The sequence below is a fragment of the Cupressus sempervirens genome, chromosome 1 (genome assembly GCF_028749045.1).
Source record: "Cupressus sempervirens isolate cs-2001-9-10 chromosome 1, ASM2874904v1, whole genome shotgun sequence".
Lineage (NCBI taxonomy): Eukaryota > Viridiplantae > Streptophyta > Pinopsida > Cupressales > Cupressaceae > Cupressus > Cupressus sempervirens.
In genome coordinates this window covers 427471827-427497362 of record NC_143118.1, presented here as the reverse complement: position 1 = coordinate 427497362, position 25536 = coordinate 427471827, and the positions used below count along the sequence as shown (strand labels likewise).

The 25536-nt window shown below is 33.8% G+C and overlaps 1 protein-coding gene and 1 long non-coding RNA gene across 9 annotated transcripts in view; one reads left to right on the top strand and one right to left on the bottom strand.

Moving 5' to 3' along the window:
* Window positions 1–3950, bottom strand: part of LOC149578100 (uncharacterized) — a 383937-nt gene extending 379987 nt beyond the window's left edge. The window contains exon 1 of the long non-coding RNA XR_016364209.1: window positions 3543–3950. This is a non-coding gene — a long non-coding RNA (uncharacterized LOC149578100). The remainder of the gene's footprint in view (window positions 1–3542) is intronic.
* The window catches only part of LOC149578099 (kinesin-like protein KIN-7E, chloroplastic), a 377239-nt gene extending 356393 nt beyond the window's left edge, over window positions 1–20846 (top strand). For 3 of the 8 annotated variants that reach the window (XM_089827546.1, XM_089827542.1, XM_089827540.1), the window contains exon 25: window positions 7575–8017. The gene's annotated coding sequence lies outside the window, so the exon portion shown is untranslated. Of the gene's footprint in view, window positions 1–4677; window positions 4813–7574; window positions 8018–20825 lie in introns of those variants that run through there. The other 5 variants (XM_089827550.1, XM_089827524.1, XM_089827553.1 and 2 more) reach the window with 3 other exon arrangements.
* The last annotated feature ends 4690 nt before the right edge of the window (window positions 20847–25536 follow it).

The following is a 25536-nucleotide window of genomic DNA, read 5'->3' as shown; positions in this document are numbered from 1 at the left end:
TGAAATAATATTTAGTATGATATTTTAAATAATTAAAAAATAATAAAATCTCAGTGAGTAAATAAAGAAACAAAATTAAATACAAGAGACAATATTGTAGAAAATATGTTAACTTTCTAAAAAGAATTTAATAACAAATAATAATAAACACAAGTAAGTAAGTAAATTAATAATATAATGTAGAAACTCTAACTAGTTATAGCTCAAACAAACACTAATTCTTTACTAGCTAGTTATTCAACATTCCGTCAAACACTTGGAAGGCCAGCTCAATATCACTATAATGACAAATCTCCCTTGTTATTGCTTTACATTTAGAACATTTGTGTTAAATTTATAACAGTTTGAATATCGAAATCATTATTGGTGCTATAACGTAGTGATCCTCACATTTCAGTGAATTCCAATGCTGAGACTTAACTAGATATCGAACACAATCACACAAATTTCATGGACTAATGACTACCTTTATTAGATGCAAATCAGATTGCTAACATAACAAACAACAATTGCATAAACTGAAATGACTATAATGGAACCTGTGTTTTGCACATTGATGAAATTTCCTTGCAATTGCAGATCGCACTTTCTGAAAATTAAACCAGTCTCCAAAACATTAGACGCAATGTCTCCAGACTTTAGTTGCAGGCTCACCAACTAAAATACAGGCCACCAGAAAAGAATCACAATCCCTGCAGGCCTTGATTATGATATCGCAAGCCCACAATAATGCTATGCAGATGCCTGTATGTTGCTTGTAGGCTTATGAGAAATGGACACAGGCTGAATAAGAGAGATCGCAAGGCATAAACAAAACAGACTGCTGCCTTGGTGATGAATGGCAGCCTCACAAACTGCACAGGTGTCTTACCAAACTCAGACACGGATATAGAATAGCAGCTTCAATAACATTCCTAAATACCAACAAGGATGCCAGATGCAGCTCCAGAACAACACAATGACAAGCATCCTCCTTGCAGCAGTATAAATGATTAATAACAGGCCCTAGAAACACCAAAGGAAATGACAATACCAAACGTTCAACCTAAAACTCTTACAGATGAGATACTCCACGATAAATACTGCCCAGGTATGCAGATAGAAGCAACCTTTAAAATCTCATAATAACAGTTCTCCAAGTAACAATAAAACAGAATGGAAGACAGTAAATTATTCCTCAGAAGTTATAATTCTAATCTCCTAGTCACAGACAATCACAGTAAGAGATTTAACCAATGAAATCACTATATCTCAGCAGTGACTTCAAATAATCTTCAGGAACGGAATTCACAATACCTCAGTTGTGAATTACCCAATATTTCTCAACTCCAAACCATTATACTTCAGCAAGAGATTTGAAAATCAGAACCTCAGAAAAAGCCACAAAGGCAACAAAGCAAATTAATATTCAAGCGTTTTTTTCCCAATGAAATGAGCTCTCATTTATAATCCTTCGTTGGCCAAAGTTTCCTAAAAAACTCCACTTCAGAAATTGTGTAAGTTTTCCAAAAGAACTTAACACTAGAAACTTTTCAACACACTTTTTAGAAATATCACTTAATGTCATTATTATAATAATATAAACATTATTATAATAATGCAACTCAATAATTAATAATTATTATAAGAGCTCAAGCAATTATTAACTTTATTTATTGCAAGTGACGACCAACTGTCGAAGCCACCCACTACACTGCCAAAAATAGCAACTATCAAAAATAGACCTACTAAAAATAGTAAATCTAATTCTGGGACCCCCAAAACACCCTGTCAGCTCACAAGGGTCGCTATGATGAGCTAACTCCATCAATTGCATAGACCTGTCAAAAACGGGGACATTACATATAACATAGAATAATATAAATTAACTAAATCTAATGAAAAGTCAAGAGATGCTTAATAAATAGATATAACTCCTTAAAATTAAGATATAAAAGGGAGGAGAGTTTATTTTAGAGCAGGAGAAAAAGAAGAGGAGAAGATAGGAGTTCAAAAATGAACATTGGAAGAGGAAAGTAATATAAGAAAATAAGTGACTTTATGAAAAGGTATCAATGATATTGAAACTGTGTGAACCTTCGAAAGGGCCATAATTATGAATAGTTGTGACTCTTCAAAAATATTGTAATTATAAAGTATTGGGACTTTTCCAAAAGATTTTAGTTATGAAGTTTTGTGACTTTCCGAATGGATTATAACTATGAAGTGTTGTACTTTTCAAAGGATTTGTATTATGAAAGATTGCAACTCTTGTAAAAGAAAAAACAAAAAAAAGTATATTTAATCCTTTCCTTATAATTAAGAAAGGAAGAATTTTAGAAAGTAAATATAGAGTTGAGATCATCTAGAAGGAATAATTCATTGAAGGCCCGACTAAGGATAGAACCACATGGACCAAGAAAAGAAGGTAAGAAAAGTAAGTTTATGGATTATATTTGTTTAACTATGCTTATGAATTTACTTATATTAATGAATCATACTTGTGGATAATATTGCGTTAGCTCATGGGGTTAACACCATGGAGATTAATGAAACTCAATGCATGGGGTATGCGAGATGTTAAGATCTCCATTTGACTACTATGGCCAAGAATCAATGAATAATCTCCATATGCCAGAATATTCCGATGATGTCAACATATGCATATGTGATTGATCTTGGATAGAGGATGTTTCGTCCAAGAAGAATCTTAAGGGGTGCGCTCTTAAGAAGACAGCAAGGTAGCTATGAGCCAAGAAGCCTAATCTAGAGACGTCCTTAAGATTGGGATTAAATTAGAGGGTACAATAATATAGTTAGTTTTGTTATTGTTGTGATTCTAACTATTATTTTGTAGGTATTACTTGTCCCAAACTAAACCTAATAGTGGGGACATTACAATGCCACAACAAAAGAGCTTGAAAAGGATAAGCAAGAAGATAATTTGTATAATATTGCAGATATTGGTGGCACTATGCTAGAGGCAGTGGATGCGGTAGAACAAATTAGTGATAGTTATAACGAACAAGATCAACAAGATACTTAGAATGAAGAAAAGGATGGAGAACAGAAAGACAAGGACATAGCTCAATTAGAATTTCCATCTGTGGCAAATGAAGATGAGTCTTCATTTCCCACAGCAAATGACCCTAATAAAGTGGATGATCAGCCACTCTAGTAGAATAGAGGACAATTGAGAAAGACATTGCTACACCTATTACACCAAGCACATCTCTACAAACATTGTTGGCAAGTAGTAGTCTTGGTGAGGATATCACTAAACTTGTAAAAGAAGAGGATGAGGATGAGCTTATGCAAATATCATTACTTGCATATGCTAAAGCTAAGAAAAGTTAGAAAAGAAATCAAAGAAGCATGTGAAGATGCTTGAGAAAGCTTTGGACAAGTTACAAAAAACTTTTCCTACTCCAACAACATTACTAGGTAATAATATTGCAGACAACCTCAACAAGGAAACCCTTGCATGACCTCTTATGGCAGCCAACAAAGTTAGAAGGCTTCAAATCTCATGGAAAGAAGAGAAATCTGCCATTTTATCTTACCCAAAATGCCCAAATTCGAGCAGTAAGTCTGCTATTTATCTCATGAAAATGTGCCCAAAAAATAAAATAAAAACTCCAGCAAGTTCCATCCTTTCAGCTCCAAACTCTCCTTCCATGGCGGCTAAGAATAAAACTCCAGCAAAGACAACAGAGGTAATGGGGTGAATCTTCATGAAAGTGCCCAGAAATTTTCAGTCTCAAGCTCATAAGATTGCCAAAGAGCTCCTCTTTTCTCTCAAAATTCAATGGCCCAGCAAGAAGATGAGTGATCTAATCAACAAGTAGTCACAAAATGCAGAAAAAAAGGGTAGAAAAATGCACAGAAGGGCCCTGGTTTTCCTTCCAAAACCCTCATTTTCTTCCATGACGGCTAGAGCTCCATTTTCGCATTTTGCAAGTATAGAATGAAAGGCGTTTGATGTGGTTTAGGGTATTCATAAGATACCTCCAGAACTTTCTCATTCCCATTGGTATTTTTGTGGGGATATTTCATATTTTCAAGTCTTCTATTTCCATGCCGTGAACCTTCTCACATTTGCATGTGACCATTTGCTAGGTTTGAGTCATGATTTTGCAAAGTATCCTTCCTTAATTTCTCTTTTAAAGGTAAGATAAATATTTTTAAGGAATATTCACTATAGTATTATGAGTCTGATTTTAATATATTAATTGTATTAATAATATTATTAAGTGATTTATGAGTTAAATCATTTAAATAAAATTATTAACATTATTAATCCAATTGATATATTAGAACAACACTCATAATACTATAATAAATATTTATTTTTATCATCTTTTAATATTAATTATAAACTTTATAATTTATAATTCAATAAATATCAACTGGATTAATAATGTTAAGTGATTTAACTTATCATTTAATAACATTATTAATACAATTAATACTTATTGAAATATAAATTATAAATGTCATAATAAATATTATTAATTTAAATATTAAACAATTTATGATTTATTTATCTAATTGATATTTATAATATTGACTAGGTAACTAAATCACAAAATATTTAATATTAATGATAAGAATAGGATATTTATTTTACTTTTAAAATAAGATTAGAAGGATCTTGGGATATTTTGCAAAGTTATAACTTGAGTCATTTGTTGGTAGGACTTGAAGGCCAAAGAGTTATTGCATTTGGGAGACTTTTGAGAGTCTGCTTGGAGATAATGACTGCATTTATGAGGGGCAGTTATGATGATATTATCAGGCCATGACTTTTGGGCCATTTCTACACCTTTTGAAGTCTTTTTGTGGGCTCAAAAAGTGCCTTTTTAATTGAGCTCGCCCAAAGAGTGGGTGTTTACATTTATGATGCAGGTTGGTTGTAAAAGTTATAAGTATTGAGCTTTGGGCTCATTTGAAGGGATCGAGATTCTGGTTATGAAGTAAAATTTTGTGACATATCTTTGTCCCTAGTATACTTTGCAGAATTTTGTAACAGAGTTTTTGAAAATTTACTACACAATGACTGAACATTTTTGGAGTAAGTCTTTTGCAGTTTTAATCTTCTTTTCTTTTTGTATTTTGTGTTCAATGCATAATTGATAAAAGTAATCTGTGAATTTGTCATTCCTCATTGTTTTTTGTCTCAACTAGTACCTTTCTACAGAAGTGTATGTTGTTTGTAGGTCATAGTTTATGTCCACAATATTGTTAAGTAAGAAGTGTTTTTCTTAATTGTCATTTTCAGGACCTGATTGTGAAATGCTTCTGCAAGCCTATATAGAAGAGAAGTTTTCATCTACAAAATACAACCTTGCAAGATTGAGACCATTTACCTATTATGTTATCATTTTTGGTGTATCACTTTCCCAGTTTTTAAGTTCTTTTCATTTTCCTTCTCTCCCTTTTCCTCCTAAGTTTCTTTTTTCTATCTAAAAGAGCAAATAGATGATTACCCAATAGGAACCGGCCTAGAACCCAGAGATTCACTCCTATTTCTGGTATACCCACTACCCAGGAATGTTTCCATGTTTCTCGAAGTGACTGAGTTCTAGTATTCAGTCAGGGTGCAACTTTTAGAGATAACACTTCTCTTATGATATTATGTTAGGTGGCATATGTTTTTGGATGGATAACTGTGTTATCGCAGAGGTAGAGTGCATGGGACAAAATGGATGCTTTGGCTAAGGCATTGGATTGTCTTGACAATTCAAGGACTTAGGAATGTAGGGACGACATCCTAGATGTTAACCCTTACTTAGCAGATTGTGATAACAAGTTTTGGTATTTTGGTATATTGTAACATTGATAGTCAAGCCGAATGAATAAAGATTTAAGGAAAAGGGTATAAAAGAAGAATCTTTTGATATTGAAAGATACACGTGATTATGCAAAGGCATGATTATGTTATGTGAGCTTTGTTTATTTTGATATGTAAATGTTTTGATGATCAAAGTAGACCATATTGTTACAGTGAACTCCAGCTTCCATAGCAACTGTTTGTTTAAATGCTGAACTGTCTTGCCTTATTATTTAGTGGAGTTGAATGCTAAGCATTAGGGTTCCTACCTTTATATGACAAGTAACACACCAGATTTCTAATGCCATACAAGTGTTTGACGGAATTTCTATTCATAGTACTTGTAATTTGTGTGGTGTTTTGTGACACAAGAACTCGGAAAATTAGGTCAGACTTTACTTGCCATCTGTTTGACGAAATTCCTCAAGACATGAAGTACTCAAGGACAGAACTGGAAGGAGTTCTACAGTAGGATACCTTACTGGAAGAAATAAACAGATTAGGATAAAGGAGTGTATGGCAGATAGCCACCTCAACGAGGTGGAGAAATTGACTCTAGCAAAATAATCAACAATAATTAAGCATCACATTAGCATTGAAAAAGCTTATGTGCTTGCTAAAGATGATTTCTACAACCCAAAATGTCCAAAGGAGTGGACAATGGCAAATACCGTGACAATTTAATAGGGATGAGTACTTGAGGTTGAGTCATTTATAGAGAGCTATAAAATCAAACTTGATTGATGTCCCTTACAAACATTTATAATCAATTAATTCCTAAAATGATTATTTAATAAACTATTTTTGGCAACGATTGCTTATGTTTTTCTTTAGTCAAGAAGTGAAGATTAGTGACTAATCAATCAACGGGATAGTGAATCAATGGAATATATGTTAAGGGATGGTTTACAATCATCACCTAAATAGGTCAATTGATGCTCTAAATCTGAGTTGGTATTTAAGGCATCATATGTACATAATACAATTATCTATATAAGGAGTTCTACTCGCACACATTCATCCATGATAGATAACATAGGGTGATGTGAACTGTCATCGGTTTCCTAATTTGTAGCTACAGGGTTTTTAAGATGCATGTTTCTATTGCTTTGAATTGTTGAAGCCTAAAATCTTCTGAAAGTTGCTATGGTTAATCTTTGGTCTTAGTTTCAAATTTTGTGAAGGCATGAAAACTTATCAAACTATGTATTTAAATCTTGACCTTCTTAATTTCAAGTTCTGTAGAATTGGGTTAGTTCTGAAGATACTTAAATTTTTAATTAAACTTAATTTTACATTTGATAGACTATTTGACAAACTTCTAGAGAAAAGTATTGTTTGTGAATCAAAATAAAACAAATTCACATAAAATAGCCCAGAAAACCCTGCCAGCGCTAAAAACAAAAACATAAAATGCCAACATCGCATATAATTCTACTGATTGAAATCGAAATATAAGTAATTTTCAGATTTATACTGAAATGGATAAAGACAGCGCCAAGATTTTAAATTCCTTTTACAAACATTTTTTAAAGTTGAAAGCATAGTCAAATTATGGTTTTTGACCTTATAACATTCAACCCAACTCAGGTCCATCCGCTGAATTAGAACTATAATCGATGTTTGAAACCATTTACTCTTGGTATGTGACAGACATCTGATTTTGATTTTATAGCATTAAAAATGATTAAAAAGTGTCTTGTATTGTTCTAGGGTGGATATATTTTTCTTTTAGTTCTTAATCATCGTTTAAAAGTTACAGGTCGTTTTAAATGTTGGAATCTGTGAAGAATCGAGAAGCAACTCTATGTTATCAACTTGCAACTGGACAATTTAAGTCCCTGTATATTACAGTTCATCAGTTGAGATAGTTACAGGTTGGTCCAAACTGATTAAACCTGTGAAGAACGGAGAGGCGGCATTTTGTGTATCTATTGTATCTGGACTGTTTAGTTCACTGTAAATGATTGATTTAATTCCCTGTAAATGATAGTCAATTGGTTTTATCTACCGACAATTTTACAAATATGTCACACGGAGCATTTGTTAGTGGATCCATATGCCCACTCAATTTATAGTGCCATCTCCGCCTTTTAATAAGGCCAGAGGTAATGCACGAGCAATCTCATATAGGAACATATTGAGCTGCATTGTATCCTTTATTCCAATATCAATTTAAGTTATTTTTCAATGTACACTCAAAAACGGTGTGTTGATATTTGTTTGTTCGCTTGAAAATGCATCCTTCTCTATATATAAAGTACAAAAATCTGTCTTCCTGCTTATCTAGGTGATGCTATTTTTCAATCTAATTTTGTTGTTGGAGGAAAACAAAGCAAGTTTAATTAATTGGCAATTGTAATATGTCGATCAGAATATTTATGTAAATATGAATCTGGCATGCAAAATCTCTGGTTGTCTTGATGAAAGAGGAAATAAGAAATATATTTTACAGGTTTAAATTTAGGTGAAGATGAACATAATACGACTGGATTCATGTTTAGTCTAACTGCGTCACTGATTACATATACTAAGGTAAATAAAAAAGTCGATAAATAGTCTAATGATAAATAATATAAATGTTCCATTAGATCGCTTATGACATAAATGAAGATAAAAAAGTCTAATGAGAAATAATATAAATTTGCCAAATAAGTCCAATGGCCATTGTTGTTGTCACGCTCGCCCCATAATGACATTCATAAAGATCTTTTAGTAGATATAAAAGGAAAAGGAAAGGTGGTTTTATAGTCTACGACACTATGCCATAGTTTTTGGGTTTATATATGGTGACAGTGATATGGGACTACCTCGTACTCTTTTTCGAGAGGCGCTTGGCGCTTGGCCTAGTAGGATTTGAACTTGTGACCTCTCTTTCAAGAGTACGAGTTCTCCACCACTAGGCCAACTCAGGCTGTAGGATTGTTCAGTGCATTTCATGAGGTAAAACTTCTCGAGGATATATATTATATGATCCTTCGTATTGCATACACAATCTCGACCAACCTCAATTGAACGATCCTTTGATGTAGTGATGTTGAATCTGAATATGTTTGGTTATGCTGCAATATATTGGATTTTGTGTCATTTGTATAGCACTCACATTGTCAAAATATCAAAGATTGGATTCAATCAATATCTAGTGCATATTCTTCAAAAATCATCTATTGTTTGGCAAGCTATAGCTTTGTACTCTGCCATAGAAAGTGATACGCTTGACTATTTATTGGACATACAAGGGAATACTACAAAACCATGACCAAAAGTAGACTTATTGTAATCTATGCAATCCAATCACCTATATATAGCTAATCAACTAACTATTCGTTAAACTTAGAAATATAAATCCATATTTCAATCTCCCTCTAACAAATCTCAACTAATTTTGCTACACTTTCAATGTGTTTCTTTGGATTCCGACATAAAATCTAGATGCCAATATGCAATATAATTAGATAATAATTAAGTGGGTCAAACTATAAATATGGTGTCTATATAGAGTTAGGTTAACTAAATCTAGTACGTCTAAGTTTAACCACATTAAGTCCAATATTCATCGACGTTGCAATTGGTTTAGAACCTTTCACCTATGCTTTTATAAGATGTTTAAAGCATTCTTTTTAAAGACATGAATATTCCATCTAAATGTTGATATACTACTATTAAAAAATGAATGCATAATTATTTCAAATTGTCATCAAATTCTAGATAGTTACTTTAAACTCAAAAAAATAATGTCCAATTGTAATCAAATAGCTAAGAGCATCCACATAGAGAATTGGGAATTGGACAAGAATATCATTAGTTAAGATTCTAATTTAGAAATAATTTGAATACTTTTTAAAATGTATTTTGTTAAAGGTACGAGTCTAACTTAGAAAACCATAGTTTTTTATTTCTTAAAATTATACAAGATATCCTTTAATTTATTCATGGTTCTCAGAAGTCGTTTCAAAACATCTATGTTACAATATTTGTATCTGTTGTTTCTAAATTTTGCCTTTGTGGGATGTTTAGTAATTGAAAAACTTCTATTGTGCATTACTAAATGACCTTCAAGATTTTAGAAGTTGCCGCCTCATTTTACTTTTTGCTTTAATAGGAAAAAGGAGGAAAAGCAATGAAAGTAAATCTAAGATGATACACCATAACAATATTTGGTAAAACACTTTTGCACCTAACCAAAATATTGCATAGTGGGATAAGAAATTCTTATTTACTATAAAAATATTCACAATCATGATTCAATAGCTTATAAAATTTTGTTATTGCAAAAGCCTTCAATACAAGTAACACGGATTATATTCAAAGATGATGTAGAGCATGAGAAGTGAAAGTCATGTAATATTTCACAAAACATTGAGAGGTTGTAGGCACAATCTACCATAAAGTCAAATAAAACCAACTACTACTATATATAATTCTAGAGTTTTTAGATTGATAGATGCCAATAAAAATAAAGAGCTTTGATCTTAATTTATTGTTGGATTGATAGATGCCAACAAAAATAAAGGGCTTTGATCTTAATTTATAGCCCCAAACGAGCTATCTTCAAAAACTATCTATTGTTGACATAATCAAGCAATAAATGTATTCGTTGCCTTGGGTTTTGTCAAAGTTTAAAAGTCAACATCCTATAAAAGAGCTTGTAATATCCTACCATTAAATAAAATAATAACATATGTATTTGGGGTCTCAATTGATTTATGTATATCTCGAGTCCATCTTTATTTTTTTTGTAGGTGTGTGTGTTTGTCATGTTATGTATCGGTACATTGTTTCTCCCTCTGGAGTTTTCCTCTAATGGGTTTTATATATATATGTTGGGTTAGATGTTGGCATGCGACTTGATTTGATTTTAATTTGTGAATTTTGTGGAATTTCGCTATTATTCGCCATTTTAGAAGTGAAAGACCTTCCCTACTTGGTGTGCGCAATTTTGATGGGATTCAATCATACACTATTTTGCTATTGGATTATTTTTCTCAGATTTGAAAAATTTGAGTGTCCTCACTATTTGCAACAATAGTCTCTATTTCAACGAATTTCATACCTCTATTGTCTTGGCGCACATTTTGTGCACTGTGGCAAATCTTTATTTGACATTAGCTCTATTGTATGCATAATAGAATTGGTTTTTAGGAGACATTTGTCTGAAAATACCCTCAACTAGTTACCGCACAATGCAGACTCCCATCATAACACACTTCACTATACCAATTTGCACTCTTTCCCATCATGCTTCCACATACAGCCTGAACTCATTGTACACCAACCTTATCCAACCAAATGTCTCACATCCCTATATAGACCCCTGTCACCCTATGCGGCTTCTCTAGACACGATCATACAATGTTTTCTCTTCTCGCCCCATACGATTCAAAGTAGCCTATTTCATCTAACCACTCCTACTGTACAAACAAGTGTGTCATAGAGTCCCTACTCTTAGGCCCTTTGTGTGCTTGTCTCTTTGTACACCCATCTATTGGTCTTTGGCATTAGCATATTCTCCTTAGTCGTATGACCGACTTGGAATATTACAATGGTATTAGAGCTAGTGATTTTGCCAGCCTGTGGAAGTGAATGCATGGTTATACCTAGAGAAGAAGGCGGGATCACGATGTCAGTACAATGGGGGATCTATAAGATCCTACGACGTAAGTCATGAATCTTCTAAGAGAGCTCACCAGAAACCAAGTCTAGATAAATGAAACCCAATGGCTTATGCAAGAATCATTAAAAAAATTGGTTGAGGGAAAAGAAATTGGAGAAAAAAATGGCCATAGTGATAACTCTATTATGGGAAGGATAACCCCTCAACCCTCTCACCCTTGACCTTTGATACCAATTTTTCCTCCAAGGGTAGAAGCATCCCACAGAGAGTGAGAGCCCACCTTCTAAAAAATACAAGAACAACTTCAAGAATATTGGTAGAATGTGAATATGGAAGGTGATATATTCTACAGAGACTATGTTGATATGAGAATGAGATAATTAGTAGTGGCGTTTGGGGATTACAAACATAATAGGCTAAGACTGAATCTCACTAAAATCGCACACACCAAGTAGGGAAGGTCTTTCACTTTCCAAATGGAAAACAATAGAAAAATTCCACATAATTCCCAAATACAAATCAATTCAAGTCACATGCCAACAAAAATTCAACACCACGAACATATATACCCTGTCAAAGGAAAACGCCACTACTGACCAAAAAGACTGAAAACAAAAGACACATAACTGAATTTGATTTGAACACATTCTGGAATCAAAATGCGACACCATAGGGTTGAAGAACATGAAGAGGGTATCCAGAACAACTTCCAAAAAGTTTGGATGAAATCGAAAAGTGCCCGTTGCCTGTCCACATAGGTTTTTACAAAACTCGAGCGATACTTTAATATAGCACTGGAAAGTATCACATGACATTCCTAAAGAAGGAGGGCGACACTTTTAGGGACTGAGTGATACTTCTCTCAAAGGCGTGCAATACTTTAAGGGTATCGTACTACATTTCTTACAAGGAGGTGCGATACTGGAAAATATCACACGATATTTCTCCAAGAGGCATGATATAGAATCAGGGGATGCATGATACAATTTCTAAGGGCATGCGATGCATTTTTGTGTCGCACCATGCTGATAAATGGTCACCCAAGAAACTTAAGAAACACTTAAGGAGAACACAAAAGGAGAAAAACAGAGAATAAAACCTCCATACCGAGGAGTACTGGATCCACATGTCGAGGCAAGAACCCTCAAACTGAATATGAAATACAGAAAGAACAACATCTAACTATCTCAGAGATAAAAGTATGAAAAGGAAACATCGTAGTAACTGAAATAACATCACAATGTACAGTGCAATCAAACTAAGAACGCGGTCCTTCCCAACCATCAATGGCATCATAAGACCATCGTGAGCCCTAGCCATCCCCCGCGCATAACATCCCAAGCCACTGATCAAATCGTCAGTGTTGTCGTAATAGGGACGTCACTACTAAACATGTGACACAAAAGCATAAGGAAATCTAACATGCTAGTGGAAAGCATAAGATAATCCTACAAAGTAGATAACATCGCATGCTAATCATCAAAGTAAAGGAATGCGTCAATAATTAACACCATCTAAAACATGATATAAGAGCATTACAATGAAAGCATAAATCACCAGAAGCATACTCTAGAAGCCGAAGTATTAAGTGAAACATCCAGCCACGGTTGAGCTAGAACAATAGATCGTCTCTATACACTGGTCCCTAGCAGTGGTGTAGGTAGCTATACCTCCCAACCACGTGGCACCCGTAGATCCACAGTCATCATGCTAATGGAGACCATGATCTAACCAAAAACACATGCAAAACAACATCCATGGCTAACACACATGCCAAGTAGTATGATGACTGAATCTAAGACAAAGACAATGCATATACTACAGGTCTTGATTAGACACCTCAATGGGCTACCAAGTACGGGCTGACATCATGGAGAGTCGCTTGGCATTGATAAGCCCAAGTTGGTACTGGCAGCTCTCCACTTCCCAACGGAAGGAGCACATCCCGAATCATTTTATTATCTTTAAGTTTTATTACCACCCAATGTTTAAATTTAGTTATCACTTGTTTACAAAGCTTCTACACACCAACCCTTGGGAAATAGGCACTGGGTTGCAGAGATAGAAGCCCCCTCTATATGCTACCCTACCCTACCCATGCTCATCCAATGATGAGTGCCTGTAGGCATGCAAACTCCCAACCCTACCCCAAACGATCATAACTTTCGAAAAAGTCATGGAAGGTCGAGACCCGCAAGTCCTCTAAAAATCGTACGCACACATACTCGTGTGTGGCACACCACCATCATGAAGATCATAAGACAAGGACTGGATGAGAACACAAACATAAAATCACTCAACTAAAACAGACTTGGGAGGACGGATGTAACACGTATCCCAATGCAACATAAAGTGCAAAAGTGGTCGAACAGATATTCAAATGGATCATCCAAATCCATGACCCACATTGTGCCAAGAAAACTCGAGAAAATAGGGTGGCACGCAAAACGAGGGAAAAATCTCAAATTTTGAAAAAAAATCAAAATTAAAACCCATTTGGCCTTTGGGTTCAAAAACTCCAAAAATTCAAAAATAAATAAAATCGAACATTGTATGAAAAAATGGCCAGCATAACGGCTCAAAAACCCAAACCCTCATTTCAAAAACAAGGAAAACTTTCATACTCAACCAACCGGGCAGAACTAGCATACAGAAACGAAGGGGAACACTAGTTTTTGGCCCTCTAACAAATTGCTACAAGAAATGGAAGCCGAAACAGAGTAAAAACAATAAAACGAGAAGGCCCTACCTACCAGAAAAAGGGCAAAAACTAAAACCCGCACAATAAAATAAATGACCTGCCAAATCTGTTGAAAGTGACAGCAAAGCATAAACTCCCTGAGCCGAATCCAACGAGACCAACCTCACGAAGATCCCATGCTCACAGCTCCCAAAACGAACAAAAGTATAATCCTTCAAAAGAGGATTTTTGGAAAAAGCTCTCTAATTTCTAAAATCCAAAATAGAAAAAGTGAGGAATTAAATTCCTCTTTCAACACTTATTCACTTTTTGAGTGAATACTCAATTAGGACAAATAGCCAACTATAGTAGCTAAACTCTGAATCAATCCAAATGAAAATAGGTTATTATCTATAATAGAAATTCACCTAAGGCAAAGCTGCCAAAAAATAAATCTGAAAGGATTTAACTCGAAAACCCAAAATCACAGAAAATCACCTAACACTTTCGCAACAGAGTGAACCTCTAAATGCACAGACACGCTCACTGGTCTAAACACATAATGCAAACGAGTTCGGATTTACTAATCACCGAAAGGTTTTAATTTAAAACAACTAAATAAGGATACATCAACCATACAAGGATGACATTGGCAAAATATGAATAGTTGAATCACTAACTCCATGTGCCACTGCCAGGGATATAATTCCTGCACACTAAAAACACGATCAAGTGCAATTGCATATAATATCGTAGCCGAAGCAACATGTATTGAAAATACTTATTTAATCCATTTACATCACTCACGTTCGCAAAAAGCATAAAACTATATGAATGAAGTAAATAACCATGGCATAAAATCCATCTCATAACATAACCAACAAATATGTCCAATAAACCATATAACCAAATTTCATCATAGATCTATTGTCATCTCAAAATAGCATCAACATGCAAATATGATAAACTGAACAATATAGAAGTAAAACATCTATGGTACCGAATCAAGTATACATCTGACCCTCAGGTCATCTCAAGATACAAATAACAATAATAGTAATAAGTATCTCTTGAATCAAAATAAACAACAAGGTACAAAATGCAAGCACGAGAGGCACTACAATGTTGTTGGATTATTTTGCTCGAATCTAGTAATATAAGCACCCTCATTGTTTACAACAATATATTCTATTTTAGTGAATTTCATACCTCTATCATTTTGGTGCATATTGTGTACATTTTGGAAAATCTCTACTTTGCATTGACTATGTTTTTTATTAAGTAAAACAGATTTTGAAGTGTGCCTGAAACCCTTTACAAATTGAAATATTTTCAATGAAGCCCAAACCAAGAAATACAATAGTCCATAGATGAAACAAGTCACCAACTAAAACAAGGTGATTAGAGTGGCATCACAAATAACATAGTACTCTTTGACCACCAAAACAAGTTTTGAATGGGCACCTAAAATCCCATGGTTACAAAAGAAATAGACAATTAGTCCTGAACCATTTCAAACTACAAAGAACAGTAGGCCAAAAGAGCTAGGAAATCCAAAAACAGGACAACCACAAACTGGCTAGGCCTCGAGATTTTGCATTGGCTATGTTGTATGCATAATAGAATTGGTTTTCAAGACACATAGTTATTTGGAAATTACCCTCAATTTGTTACTACATTGTGCAAACCTCCATTTTAACACACTTTACAAAACCAATCCACACTCTTTCCCATCACCCCTCAACTTGGTCATACATCCTGAACTCACCATATGCCTACCTCTTCCAGCCAAATATCGGACTTCCCTATATAGAGCTTTGTCACCTTGTATGACCTCTTTTGACACCACCATGGAGTGTTTTCTCTTCCCACCCCATATGGTCCAAAGCAGCCTTTTTCATATAACCACTCCTACCATATAGATAAGTGTGTGTCATACAAAATAATGGGCAATAGAGAATCAATCAATTAGGTGTAGGCATAGCTACAATGATGAAGTCAACCTATTACTCTCCTCCCTAAGGTAAGTTTGGGTCAGAATAAGTTTTTTCAATTGTGTGTGAAGGGGAAACTAGGTATTGTCGGGCCCTTTGTACCCTCATCTCTTTGTACACCCATTTGTTGGTCTTTGGCACTAGTGTATTCTCCTTAGCCATACAACCAACAAGCTCTTAATATTACAGAACTACAAATGTTTCAAGTGTTCTCTCAAACCATGAGTTGATTTAGAAATAAAGATAAGTTAATCATATAAAAATAGCCTTTGAAGAGAAAATGGGGAAAACTAAGGCAATGTGCTAGCTCAACACGTGCATGTGTACAAAAGGAGGGATCCCACGTGTCAACAGAATGTAGCAAGATTTGAAGAGAAAAGGGGAGAAATCTAAAGAGATCCAATATCTCAACATATACATGCTCTCCAACAAAGAGAGAACTACACGATTATAAAGGAGGGGCCTAACACAAAAGAACACACCACATAACAAAAGGGGAAAAGAAATAAGATGGATCCAAAATTTAAATTTGAAATTCACTTAACTTATTCCTAGTAGAAAATTTTGTAGTTTGATGACTCTTGGGTGAATTCACCTATGATGTCCCACTCGAGAATCCTTGGAAACAACAATTAAAACATAAACTAATATATATTTTTTAAATAAAACTATAATCATACATACTCCATACATAAGCTGTAAGAATAAAGTAATAACTTCATCATTAAATCGTCTTGACTTAATCATTAAGTTAACTTTACTTCTCTCTTTAGATATCACTTTATACATTAGTAACATTTAATAATTGTATTGATTATTAAATGATTACTTTTTAGAGTTTCTTATTTTAGGTTACCAAATTATCTCCTATATTAGGATTGATCATTGTATACTTTATTGATTTGTTTCATCTGATAATATAATCTTTCGTATTTTCATAGCCTAAACCCTTTCTTTGTTATTTCATTCTTCCCGATGACATGTCTTTGCATGCATGTGATCTTGGCATGTTTGAAGTTGGATTGAAAACTTCTACACCATTAGTGGCCCTCCAGCCAGCGTCACTACTGAGATATTTTCTGGCAAAATTGGATCATTTTTCTAGCACCAATTTTCTTTTTTCGACACATGACATCTTTTTCGATAACATTGTCAACATGATTATTTTTTCCAATGAAGGCCATATGGTCATCAAATTCAACCTCACCAATTGCTAATGTCAATGCCACATCATCACCTTTCAAACCTCTTTTGGGTCCTTTCGCAAACCCTTCATTTTTTTGGTAGCATCTTGGGCATACAAAGATAATTTTTGAAAAATCTTATATTGTTAGAAAGCTCTTTTTGAGCTCTATCCTTTTTGGAAGTTTGATTTATTTTCTTTTCTTTTCTTTGATCCCAAGAAATGATTAAGTTAGAAAAACCTCCCAACTACATAGAACCCGGTGAAACACTCTGTCGTCATGCTCAAGGACATAGAAATTCAACCACCTTCATTAAAGAAAAAAATATCCAAGGCTTGTACACACCAAACAGTTCATGACACAAGTACACATATGATCATGCATACAATGTAGTACAATACATCAGGTCATTAGTGAGAACACTTTATAGGATAACTATGTAGCGACTCTAGTGGAGTTGTGTCATTGCTTGACTCATAATATCCTAAGTAGTGAGTTGTTGTCTCTACTCCCTCGAGAAGACATACTTCAAATGTATCTTCACTCCAACTCCTTCAGGAGGCTAGATACCATTTCTTTGTTCCAACTCCCTCGAGAGGTCAAGCACCGCACCTTTGTTCCAACTACTTTTTGAGGCTAAGTGTTCAATATAGTCTTATTTTTCATTAAGTTTGTTATTGCATATACTTTTTTATTATCACTTATTAAAAGCCTTTCATGTTACCTTGTTGATCAATTCCAAGTTAAGATAGTCCTAATAAAAAGCTCTACAAGTATATCCTATATACCTTTCTCATTATACAAAAAGTACCATAAGACAATACAAATTCTCAACCCAACCCTCATGAACTGACACTAAACTAGCCTAAATCTAGGAGTTGAGGTCTTGCAAGTTCCCTCCATAGGCATGTGCATGTGCTTGGGGGTGGGCACAACTAGCTCCATGCAAACAACGATAAAACTAGATGCAAGGGTTGAATTCAGGAAATTCAACATCATAAGAAAAGCATAAACATGCTTGGAAAAGAAACTAAGTGGAAACCATAAGGATATACAATATCACATAACTCAACGAACCACTTCATTGAGAGTGAGAATTCCCATGTGAAATCTATAAATCATCTCGTAGCATATGAGGATGACATATAATGCCCCAAAAAGGAACCAATATACAAACTCCAGCACAATTTGGCAAAGGGAAAAATTCCACATTTTACCACTAAAAGCACACATTTGGATCAAGATATAAAATCCTTTAGAACATCCTCTATCCATAGTGACTCTGCAATCCTACTCTATGTAGAAAAGGCTACTAACACCAAATTCAAGTGAAGCCGCACAAGGAAATAAATAATTACTAAGTGGCATAGGAAATGAGGCAGCACTCAAAATTCAAACATCCTATTGTACTCAAAACTCCCAAATATCTAACAAAATCTCATTTCAGACATGCATGGAAATTATGGTGGCATACCCACACAAAAACTTATATTTTAATTTATAAAAATACATAAATGTTCATATATAACCAATCGGGCTATGGACTAGCATGAAAAGAGAGGGGAACACTAGTGTCAACCTCTAGTCATTTAGCAATCAACAAAATGAAAAGAAACAAAGTAAAACAATTAAAATGTGAGTCATACCTCTTACGCAAAGCTTGAAATCATGAAACACAAAAAAAAAATTAAAAATGGAGAGAACTTTGAAGATGATGAGAGCCTCGAGAAATATAAAAAATCCATCAACGAATTGAACGAGCTTACCCTTGTGATGATCTGATAAGCTAATCTCCCACAATGAACAAATCAATAAAATCCTCAAAGAGGGTTTTGGAGTAATTTAATTTCACAACTCAATAATGAATGTAAGTATAACCCTCCCCCCCAAACTCCTTTGCAAATATAAGTGCTTTTAATTAAAAGTCACTTATAAATTAGAATATTATCCACTTAATATTAAAAAAAATCTTTTTTTTCAAATTAAATTCCAAAATTCTAGGTATTTGGATTTCAATTACTACAAATTAACCAGCAAATAAAATAAATTAAATCAATAATTAAAATTTCCCAACTTTTAATTAATATTTTCAACGACAACTACAGAATCCTAAATGTATAGACATGCTCATTGGTTTAGTCACATAATGCATCATTTATCTAGCTTTACTAGCATTTATCAAAGGAATAGTAATCTAATACCACACACATGACACCCATACAAGGATAACATTGGTTCAATATGGAAGATCAATGTAAGATCCCTCCTCGTACGTAATTTTTAAATATGAATTTCTCTATTAAATCTGTTGTAGGAGATTTGAATGGATATGAAGTTATGTTTTATGTTGTGAATGTCCTAATGAAATTAAGATCAGTTGACACATCCATGTTTTAAAATACTCAGTGATTCGAAAACTATTGCATTATCTCGGTTATTTAAACACTAAATTTCACTAACGAAGATACAAGGCATTTTCACCTGATAATAAGGGTGTTGATTTTGGTACCTCGATGATTAGGTTTTATAGTTCAGTGTTCCTTAATTGGTAATGTTTATGATGATAGGTATATGCATGCTTAATGATTATTATTCTAGTATTTTAATCTAAATTAATGGATAAGTTATGTTATATTGATTTTGTGATTTCTGATGATTAAATGTGAGTAGAAATGAATTAAATAGTTAACTTATTTGAAAGATGGATGTTTTAATTTATGTAATTTCCCTGATACATTATATACATATATGCATGTGATTTTCTTGTGCTATTGATGTGTGCAATAAGTGTGCAAGATATTTTAGCCCAAAAATCTAATGGAGAAACAAAACTGAACCCTATGTACTATTTATGAAAACTAGGGTTAAATCTAATAAAATATACAAACCCCATTGTTCGTATTTTATTTGTAATGTGAGATGAATGAATGTTTCATTCTTTAATTAGTAAATGTTAATGTTTTGTAGCAGTGATTTTATAGTGTCACTTGACACTCGTGACTTGTATATGCATTTTAGCATGACAGTTAGGACTAATCGAGTAACCTAAAGATCTAAGTTGGACTAGGTTAGTAACTTTTTTGCTAATTAGTGAGTAATCAAGGTTAATTATCCTAATTAGGATTAGTGAGTAATCTATTTTTTTTTAAGGTTGTTAGGAAGTCCTAAAATATTCCTAGCTTTTGATAGGTCCCAAATTAATCCTAAAGGCCTAAAAACATGAAATCTAAGTACCCAAGTGGTATGGGTATGGGTTGGGAACATTTTCCACCCCTTAGCCCCTTTTGTTGACTTTTATGGGCACTCAAAAAGTCCATTTTTGCTTTAATGTGAAAATTGAATGATTTCACCATGGGTTGAATGACTTTAGCTCCACCTTGAGGTTAGCCTTAGTTTTAGTTGAGTTAGAAGCCTCTAGAACTTTAGGCAAGTGGGGGGGAGTTATTGCATTTTAGAAGTAGTTGAGTTTTGATCTTATTTAGAGGCATTTTTTAGAGGGTTTGAGTGTTCACCCAACCTCTAGTTTTAGAGTGGAATCCAGGATTGAAGGAGAAGGAGAAGGAGAAGGAAGGGAATGCTCTTCTCAAACTTGTTCATTTTTCATAACTCGATTTTGAAGGTAGGAATACTTCACCTCATGTTTTTTATGTTTTGTTCACGCTTAAGTTATTGTGTTTGCAATTGTATGTTGTATGTGTGTTAAGTATGTTTTGGGAGGGATCAAAACAGGTTTTCTTGAATATCTTTCTTTTGTATTTTGCTTTGATTTCAAAGGGATTGTATGGGTTGTGTTAGCATTACTCACCCTCAGATAGGGAAGAAGTAACCATGTATGGGGGAAGGGCTTTAGTTGGACTCCAATAGTGTAGAGTCTCTTCTCGAGATGAGAAGAGGGAGAAAGGGTAGGGTGTTATGGGCTCCTACTCGTCAGCACAAACCATGTATGAGTTTTGGAATGTAAGAATGGAAATCTTTGTGACATTAGCTTCGAAAGGGTATTTGTGGAAGAACGGAAGTTCTTGAGATTTTAGCCCCGATTGGGCATATGTTATGGTGTTGTGGCTAATCTCCTATTCGAAAAATCCACCTTCTCCCTAATCTGGTTCAATATTGAGCTTGTTGTGCAAACTCAGGATGGGAGTGGATGTCTGTTTTTATCTTTTTGATATGTTTATTTGTCTCCTGGTTAGTTTTTGTTCTCTCCATGATCACCGTGATGTATTGCAGAAATTGAAATGGATCCCTATTAAGAACTAAGAAGAATATTCAAATTTTATTGAAATTTTGTTATGTTGGGAGATTTCTCCTCGGGATAATATCCTATGTAAAAATGTTATATTTTCAACTTATTGTTGAAGTGGCAATGAAGTCGGGTTTTCTTCCTGGTTCTTTCCTGATGGAACCTTTGAATCAGGTGGTCCAATAAAATAAATGAGAAATAACTAAACCACATAGATTGATTAAAAAGTTGAGTAATGTTCTTACTTATGATATTTTGGTATTTTAGTTTTTGCATATGTTTACTTGAAATTAGATGTGATGTTGTTTTATCTTACTATGGCATTATATACTTCAAAATTTCATTCATTTGATTTATGTTAAATGGATAAAATGATGTTTCACCTTCCTGTGGCATTCTTATGTTTCGAGAATCGTATTCATTTGATTGAGGTTAATTAGATAGCATAGTGATATATATCAAGTTAGGAAAATTAAGTTTAAAATCTGTTAAGAAAAGAAGAAGAAAAATAGCATTTGATTTGTACTTAAATTTTGTAATTATACATGTGTATGAGGAAGTTAAGTGATTCTATTCGAATACTTATTTATTACATTTAACCCTATCATCACTTTTAAAAATAAAAATTTGTTGGTGTGTTTTTGTCCAGTATTTTGGGAATGACAATCAAAGTCACTATATCCTGGTGCCCTCTATCAAGGATATAGATACACTTAGAATTTGTAATCAAGGTGAATGTACCTAATAATTGTTCAATAAACAAGCAAACATATCAGCTATAGATGCTCAATATATAACTAGCTGAAGCACAAACAGATACATAGTCGCGTTAAAGGATAATGAGGCACCATGTAGATCTCTTAACCAAGTGATTATAGTTTTGTTCATAGTTCATACTAGCACTAACTAGCAACAACATATAGAAGTGGTGCAACACAGTATAACAAGGAATAATCATATCATTAAGTATTTAAACTACAGTATTTAATTAATCATCCTATCATTTGAGCATATATCTACTAAAGGTAGAAGGCACATATCTATAGTATAAAAGCACAATAATAATGAATCCAATAACATCCATCAAATATATAACCAATCACCCAAACCTAAATATAAATTAATCATTGCCCAATTATTCTAAGCATATATCAATGGAAATAAATAACTCAATCACTCAACAACATATATGGCACAATACTTTATGAAATCTCAGACAACCATCCTAAAGAAACATCAATAACCTCAAATCTAGAATACACTAGATAACATCATAAGGTACCATTATATAGATAAAGTCAAAATACTACTAAAAATATAATTAAACATATAAGTCAACACTACTATAGGAACTAGAATCAGGTGCAGTAAAAAATGCATCACATAGTGCAACCATTGTTCATGTCTCAAGGGTGCTCATCGTATAACATCGTAATACCATAAAAATCTAGGTAACTACTGGCACATACCTTAGTTAAGCCATTAAATACATCATAAGTCTCATAAGTCAAACATAATGCATAACTAGTTGGCTATTGTAACAACAAAAGTCAAATCACCTCAAGGGTGTAGACCACTTATGGGTCCCAACATGATTACTTAGAAAAAAGAATTTGAAGGTCACATCTATTGTGATGGCATTAAGAACACAAATGGGAGAGGAACTACATCATCCCCCTTATAAATTGGGCTTACTCCTAGAAGCCTACAAGTCAACAAAAGAAGCACACCAAGTGCAAATTCAAAACCAATCAAATGCAAGAATAGCCTACAAACTTCTACACAGGTCATTCCAACTCACTTTGATTCTCACCAACCATCTCATCAACCACTAAAAGGGTTATTCACACATGAAGGAATACCTCAAATCTCAAAAGGTGAAGATTATCTTTCTCAAAATTGCACTCTTTTGAGGAATGTTATGTCCAACTCAAGGTATAAATTGGTGCAAGCATACTAGGTTGCATAATCATAACCAATAGAATTCACATTAAGGGGATCAATAGTGTACTCCTTTACAAAGGGATAATCACAACATGACTTACCGCCAAGTATAGGAGCAACATAGCTTCTATGATGTTAAGAGCTCAACTATCATTGGGAACTAGGGTCACTTAACCCAACTAGACATGGTATCACCTTTAACAAAGTTGAAATGAACTCAGAGGGTGGATGTTACCTTATCATCAAATTCATACCAACTCACATGGTCGTAATATAGACCCAAAGATACCATGTTCTTCTAGCCAAACATTAGGGATACCACTCTCAACATGGAGTCTTATCACAAAGGGACAACTTAACCAATGAGTTATTGCGTATATACAAGCATAAGGGATGAAGCTATAAAGTTTCAATGTTTGTAAGGGAGTCTATCTACCTCCACACTATGGTAGTCCAAGGAGAGTTAGGGAGCTCACAATATAGCCAACCATTTGAACATTCAAAAACAAATAATTTCTACTAGTGGTGCATCCAACTCCTTCATATCCACTCTAACAAAGGAAAGTTCATAAGCAATGCATGGTCATCAATTCCCATAACACCGATCAAAACTCATAGGTCGACTAAGTCCACCAAATTTTCTAAAGATGACATAACAATAAGAAAGGGAAACTCATGGTTTGCAACCACCTCACAGAAGCATGTAGGTATGACAACAAGCATGCACATAAAATCATAGATTCCACTTAATTCACAAAAGAGGTTGGTGGTGGGATAACCATTCACACTTTAGTCTTCCATGCTAATCTGTGATGACTAACTTAGCCTCCACTTGATAAAGGGTATCTAGAACAATCATCATATTTCTTCAAAAATGATCAAATATGTTCTCTATCCATGACATGATACAAGAAGATAGTTTATCTATGATAAAAGGGTGGTTCTCGTACAACCAAATGCATTCAAAATTGTTTGGTTGTGTAAAAAAGTGATTGTTCATAAAACAATGCACCTAACAACAAATAGCCTTTACTCTGAATGCCATAAGTTTCACATTTGAACTCTTATTGACTATGTTCAAAAAGTGTCAAAAATCTCTTGAAGAGCTCTATGATATGAACCTAAATCCACCTTAGGACATCAAAAAAATTGACACCACACAAAAAGATTGAAACATAGCTAAAGCATGCAACCCTAGTTGTCAAGGTATGACATAACATGAGAACCATATTACAAGTAGTTATGAACTCTCTAACTAAGAGATTTTTCATTTCAATGTATTCTAATCAATTTAGACTAGCAATAACCTATATCACTACCAATTTTATTTTCCTTTCAAAAATATGATAATTTTTTATTATAATTAAAATAAAAGACATTAGTTTTAGCATCTTTGTAACTACTTAACAAATGCATTAACGTATGATATCTACAATGTTCTCCCTTCCGCATACTATCAGAGGTTTGAATTGAACATGATAGATTCATAACACCAAATTTGGCAATAAAAGAAAACATTTTGAATAGTCATCACAAAATAAAAGAAAAAGACCAAATGGGAGAATTGTCAAAAGATATGTGTATTTCAATAATAAATCAAAGGTGACAACTGTCACAAAGAGAAGGATGGGAAAATTATGATGACTAGTCTAAGTAGGTAAAATACCAAATTAAAGCTAGCCCACACAACACGTGGAAAGATCAACTATGGGAATGAAATAAAACACTATTCAAAGTTACATTTACACATGGTGACTAAGATCAATCATATGAGAGGGAGTAATGACCACATAGTACTAGGGAATACATCATTCCAATAACAATAGAGAACATGTTCACACACATCAAACAATATACTTCAATAAACCCGTGCATATTCATAGATATATTATTTAATGAATGCAAAGTACTTTTTCCCTGGTGTGGATTTTTTATTCCTTTTCATGTAATGCAGTAGTTTTTATTATGAAAGGTCATGAAGTACAAGTTGGGTTTTCATGATGCTATTGAGAAAATAGTTCAAATTACTGTCTCACAATCACATAGATTTTCCAAAAAATTTAAGAAT